Source organism: Hibiscus syriacus, unplaced genomic scaffold, assembly GCF_006381635.1.
Source record: "Hibiscus syriacus cultivar Baekdansim isolate YM2019G1 unplaced genomic scaffold, ASM638163v2 tig00110345_pilon, whole genome shotgun sequence".
NCBI lineage: Eukaryota > Viridiplantae > Streptophyta > Magnoliopsida > Malvales > Malvaceae > Hibiscus > Hibiscus syriacus.
In genome coordinates this window covers 985,655-992,182 of record NW_024062696.1, presented here as the reverse complement: position 1 = coordinate 992,182, position 6,528 = coordinate 985,655, and the positions used below count along the sequence as shown (strand labels likewise).

General features: G+C 34.6%; 1 pseudogene; it reads right to left on the bottom strand.

The window, feature by feature from the left end:
• Window positions 1-441: 441 nt before the first annotated feature.
• On the bottom strand, window positions 442-4,356 carry LOC120120698 (annotated as a pseudogene).
• Between the last annotated feature and the right edge of the window lie 2,172 nt (window positions 4,357-6,528).

Here is a 6,528-nt window from a genome sequence, read left to right as displayed (position 1 = left end):
CAAAGTTTCCAAGTTCACTAAATCCCCAAGTGTAGGTGGTACAGGGCCCAAAAATTGGTTTGCTTCACGATTCCTGATAAAGAAAAGAATCAAACATCCTTAATAAATTTCCTTCCGAGTGAAAAAAGGAATATGAAAAGTCTATAATTTTCTAGCACCTACAACATCTAATAAAAAATAGACTAACAGAGTTTGTTGTTTTGATTTTGCAATGCAAATTTTTCTAGGAAGTCAATCGTTATCGCACCCTGAAAAATCTAACGGAATAACTATAATTAACAAAGGTTCAAAACATACTGATATGTGAGTTTGGTAAATTTTCCCAGGTACTTCGGAATTTCTCTTGACAAGCGATTTACTAGAAGAGAGCTGAACAAAAACTTTCAGGTTGATAGAATAAACTTATGTTAGGAGTTCTAAAAACTTACATAAAAATTAAATTCATTGAAGCACATTCACTTGGAATGGTCCCTTTGAGGTAGTTGTATGCAAAATCACTGCAACAAAAAGATAATATAAAGCAGTTAAACACTAGTGCTCACGATTACAATTAGTATGTAGAATCATCATAGCAAATCATTTCAAGAGCTCTTACACTCGTTTTCCCCCACAATCTCATAAACAAAATGAAACTACCACAAATAAAAATATGATCTTGAACTTTGACTCACCTTCTTCTTTGGCCACCTTAGACTCAGCAAATCTAAGCAAGCTAAAGCAAAACATTACAACGATCCAGACGACCAACATTTTCCTGGTATCCATGATGACTACGAGAAGAGTATATTTTGGGGAACTTTTCAAACAAGTGAATTTATACAAAAAGTAGAGGGTATATTTACTACATTCAATCTCTATGTGTTAAACTTTAAAGAAAATTTAGAGAAATCACTTGAGTCAGTTGAGTTAGGATTGGTATTTAAAGATTTATGCATGAAACTAGGAATCACAGTCTGAGAGTTAATCTGTCATTTGAAGAATAAAACTATATAAGTTACTTGAAAGAATAAATTGACATAATTAAGTAAATATAAATGCAAGCAATCCATGGTAGATGAAGCAGACACAATCTACAGAAATGATCCGATTAGTGTTCTGAAGTAAAAATAATCATAAACTCAACACATTATACTTAACAACCGATATGGAAGGATCATTGCAGTTAGCTTGTTAAATATGTATCCCCCATTTCAGTTGATCAAAGGTAAAAGTCGATTGAGATCCTAAAATATTGACCTAATATGGGGAAGAAATACATTATACATCTGCGAGGGAGGTTTTCAGACAGTCTCTTTTGCAGAGTTAGGTTATATGAACCCAAAAATAATGACAACTTGAATTTCCAGCTATGATCCTTTTGTAAGAGAAGATAGAAAAGCTAGTTTTACATGATTTATGTTATTCATTCCAATGTTTTAAAGAAACTTGTCATAAAGAATCTTGTCTAGTTATGGCATGAAAATCTAGAACAAGAAGCAAGCTAGTTAAGCTGCTAATGAAGCGAAACAAAACTTGAAGTGGATGGTGAATTTGCTAATGAAGCATACCTTGGCAGTGTTCAAAACCACATTCTTGCAGTCTGATAAGGTACTCATAGACCACGCAGGCAAAAGGTTTGAATTACCATTGAATTTAACAGTTGCATCAGATTTGGTGTCCACATTGGAAAGAAAAGTAGAACATAATGATCCTTTTTTATATACAGCAGTCTGGGAAGAAGAATGAAATACGTCGATGAACAGATTAATTTGAACAAGATCTGGCAGAAGAAACTGTTGGGCCACTATTAATTGATTTTCAACTATATCTTTCAATAATAGCCTGAGCACATTTTGTTTTCAAGAAAAGTCTTAGGAAGAGTTTATGATAAAAAAAAGTGATTTATCTTTTGTCATTTATGTGTATAAAATATTATGATCCTTGAGATTTCAACGGGGCCCTTGCTCACCAATTAGTCAAAGAAGTAATAAAGAGGCAGCCCTCCTTGAGTTCTTATTCATAACCAACATAGAAGCAAAGAAGTAAGGTTCTCTTTTAAAATGAGAAAGGAAGAGAATAAACATGGAAAATACCTCCAAGTTTGGACCCAAGGAGGAAATGGTAGGATCAGTGGCTATCAGTGCTTCTTCACAAAGCTTTATAGTCTTATGAACATCTCTTAGGTGACCCCACTTAGGTTGTCTAACAAGTCCTAAAAAAAAACATTGAATTGGAAGACAGTTGAAACTTAGAAGATGTCGTTTATGAAATTATAAACCGAATAATCATGGTTTTATATTACTCATTCTATTGTAATAACCACCGATATGAGTGAAGTTGCATACAAGATGATAACCTCAAGTATGTTACAGGAGGCCAAGTAGATACTTAGAAGTGCTAATAATTTTTATTAGATTGACTGAAGACATACCGTACTCATCAATCGGAGCATCATAATCATAACTAGTAGCAATAAAGGGACCACCTGTAGTCCTGACAAAGTTTGTTCCACCATGATACTGTTTTAAGAGAAACCAAAAAAATTTACCCGTAAGTTCCGTTCGAAATGAGACTGCGTACTAGGTTCTAGGATTGAATTTTATTACTATAAAAGACAATGCACAAACACATTTGAAACTCCAATTATGATTATCATATAATAGTTTTGGAAAGTTCCACCTCTTTGGTAAAACCGCAGAACCACAAATGATATATCTTCTACAGGTATATAGGGAATGACACCACCAAATGAAAGGAACCTAACATTTGAAATATATTGGGAAATAATGAAGAAGAAATACTTTTTGATAAAAAGTTCAATAAAAGAAGCAAGCAATCAGCATTATGATGGAGACATTTAATCCATATCACCAAAACAACTACTAAGTAGAAGTCAGATTGTAAATTATATTGACGAGTTGGACTTGGACACCATACCATCCAGACCAATTCTCGGTCCACATTTTTGGTTTCTTATTAGAATTTGGAGTGAATTGATCACAGTAGAATCCATTGCAGGTGTTAATCTGTCATTGCCAAGATAAAAAAAGAAATTATGTATCAAACACCAACCCATGCCCTAATTTTCAAAACAAACAAGAAACATACTGAAACCTATTTTGACTAAAACATGTAAATTCCAAGCGAAACGATTAACTATGATCGAAATTGCAAGTAAAAAACCTAAATCTTGAAACCCCAAACTTATAATGGGGTCAAGAGCATCAGATTGCTGGCACATGACCCAGGGAACTCCAGTATCCAATGAGACATCCATATTAGCTGCCCATTTAATATATGGTTTTGCACCTGCCCCATATGCTGAATAAATGTTTCCATATTCATTTTCAATCTATATAAGAAAACCCAGAAAACCATTAGGGGAAATATTATAGCACCGACAACAACAACAGGAATTGTTCATAAGAAAGTTGGAGAAGAAAAGAGCAAAGACAAAATGTATACCTGTGAAAAAATAATGGGCCCTCCTTGTGATGCATACAATTTCTCTTGCTTCATCATGTCCACAATTTTGGCTGTGAACCTCTGTATTTATGCCTTAAAAAAACATTTTTACACTTGTTTTTAATCATTTAAGCTATCAGTCCATCCAACAATTTCAGTGAACATTACGAAACAGAAGAGAATGATGAATAAAGAAGAGATTAATTTATTTAAATAATAAAGTAATAATATTTTTATGGATAAATATATTACCTTAAATGGTTCGTTATCAGTTCGGAACTTGATCCCGGGTATAAAATGTAACCAAAGAAGAAATCCACTGCAAATATTTTATCAACAAATAAAAGAAGATTAAACATACCGAAAAATAAATAAATAAATAAAATTTTACCCATAACTCCATTTCGCACAAACATATTGTCCGATACGTAGATGAACATAAAGATAAGCTGCTGCAACTAACTTCACAAATTTAACCAAATCGTTTCTTCCTTCTAAATTATACTGTAAACATCGATAATCAAAACTCAGGGAAATAATCAATGGGATTAATTTTTAGTGCATAAGTTCAGAACAGTTTTAGCACAGCAACTGAAGAGGAAAAAAGAAGGCAGAACCTAGTTTCGAACTTGTTCGTGCAGATTCCAGAAAACGTAAGTTTCGATCATATCTAATCCTCCGTCTTTGGATTTTTGTATAAGGTCCGACCACATCTGAAAACATGAAACACATTTTTTTCCTCTTCCAAAAATAGATAAAGGGAAGACGAGGGGAAAATGACAGAAAGTTCAAGCTTACATAAGGGGTGTTGCGAGGGTAGTGAATAGAGCCGGATACCAAAACGTGGCATTTCCCGTCAATGACAATTGCTCGGCTATCGTACGTGACGATGGATGCAAAAGTCAAATTCATTGAAGCACATTCACTTGGAATGGTCCCTTCGAGGTAGTTGTATGCAAAATCACTGCAACAAAAAGATAACATAATCCCTTCGAGAAGATGGCGTTTTGGACAAAAGGAAAAAGGAAAAAGGGAAAAAGAGAAAAAGGGGAAGCATGCAGAGTGAACTGATAATTATCGAGGGGGAAGAAGCGGGAAATGATGAAAATAATGGGGGGGAAATTAAAAGACGATTTTTATAGATGACTCACATTTAAAAAGTGTACTCCGTGTTTTATAATTTTTTTGGATTATGACTATTAAATATGACACACAATATTGTAAGTTATAAATCGTTCATATTTTAAGAAACATGACCTTTTTAATGACACACAGTTTTTGCAAGTCATAAATTAGCATGTGTCATTGTTTGTGTGTCATTAAAGGTATATTTTCTTGTAGTGGATGCGTCTCATAACGGGTTGGGATGCGTGTTAATGCAAGAAGGTAAAGTGGTGGCCTATGCTTCGAGGTAATTAAACCGCACGAGAAGAATTATCCAACGCATGATTTGAAGATTGTTGCGGTAGTGTTCGCTCTTAAGATCTGGCGTCACTACTTGTATGGTGAACAATGCTATTTGTATACAGATCATAAGAGTTTGAAATATTTGATGACCCAAAAAGGAGTTAAATTTAAGATAGAGAAGATCGGTGGAGTTCTTAAAGGATTATGATGTAGTGATCGATTTCTATCCGGGGAAAGCGAATGTGGTAGCGGATGCCTTAAACCGAACGACGTTTACAGCCTTACGAGCTTTGGATGCCAGACTATCGTTAAGAGGAGACGGTGCTATATGTGTGGAATTGACTCTCAAGCCATCATGGCTAGATCGAATTAAAAAATTGTAAGCTGGAGATGAAAAGTGTTTAAAGAAGTTACAGCAGATAAGGGATGGAGAGGTTATCGATTATAAAATGAAAGCTAATGAAAACCTATATTATCAAGGGAGGCTAGTGATCCCAGATGATGATGAATTGAAGAAAGACTTGTTAACGGAAGCTCATTGTAGTCTATTGACTATGCATCCGAAAGGAAACAAAATGTATATGGATCTCAAAAGTTGATATTGATGGCCTGGAATGAAGAGAGACATTACGGAATTCGTATCTAAATGTTTGACATGTCAGCAAGTCAAAGATGAACATCAGGTTCCCTCAGGATTATTACAACCAATGTCTATTCCTAAGTGGAAATGGGAGAATGTAACAATGGATTTTGTAACGGGGTTACCTTTGACTCTGAATAAAAGAGATTTTATCTGGGTGATTGTAGATAGATTGACTAAGTCAGCTCATTTTATTCCAGTACGAGTTGACTTTACCATAGACAAGTATACAAAGTTGTATATCAGGGAGATTATACGTCTACATGGAGTACCTGTTTCTATTGTTTTGGATCGAGATCCTAGATTTACTTCATGGTTTTAGAAATCATTACATAAAACGTTGGGGACCTGGCTGAATTTCAGTACATCATTTCATCCTCAAACCAATGGGCAATCGGAGAGAATAATCCAAATTTTGGAAGATATGTTGAGAGCTTGTGTTATCGAGTTCAAAGGATCATGGGAAAGGTACTTGCCACTTGCTGAATTCGCGTACAGCAATAGTTATCAATCAAGCATCAAAATGGCTCCCTATGAAGCTCTTTATGGAAGAAGATATCGTACGCCCCTAAATTGGTTTGAGCTTTAAAGATAAAGAAATTCTTGGTCATGAGTTGATTCAGGAGGTGGAAGAAAAGGTCTAAGTAATTCAAAGTAATCTTAAAGCAGCAGTTGATAGACAGAAATCGTATGCATATTTAAAGAGAAAAGAGATAGAATATCAAGCTAGAGATAAAGTATTTCTCAAAGTGTCTCCATGGAAGAAAGTTTTGAGGTTTGGACGTAAGGGAAAACTTAGTTCTAGATTCATCGAACTGTATGAGATCGTAAAGACAGTTGGACCAGTAGCATATCAGCTGGCTTTGCCAATTGAAATGGAGAAAATTCACAATGTCTTTCATGTCTCAATGCTTCGGAAGTATTGATCTGATCCTTCCCACATTGTGACTCCAAAAGAGATCGAGATTCAACCAGATTTGACTTATTAAGAGAAATTGGTTAAAATCTTAGCTCACAAAATTAAGCAATTAATAAAC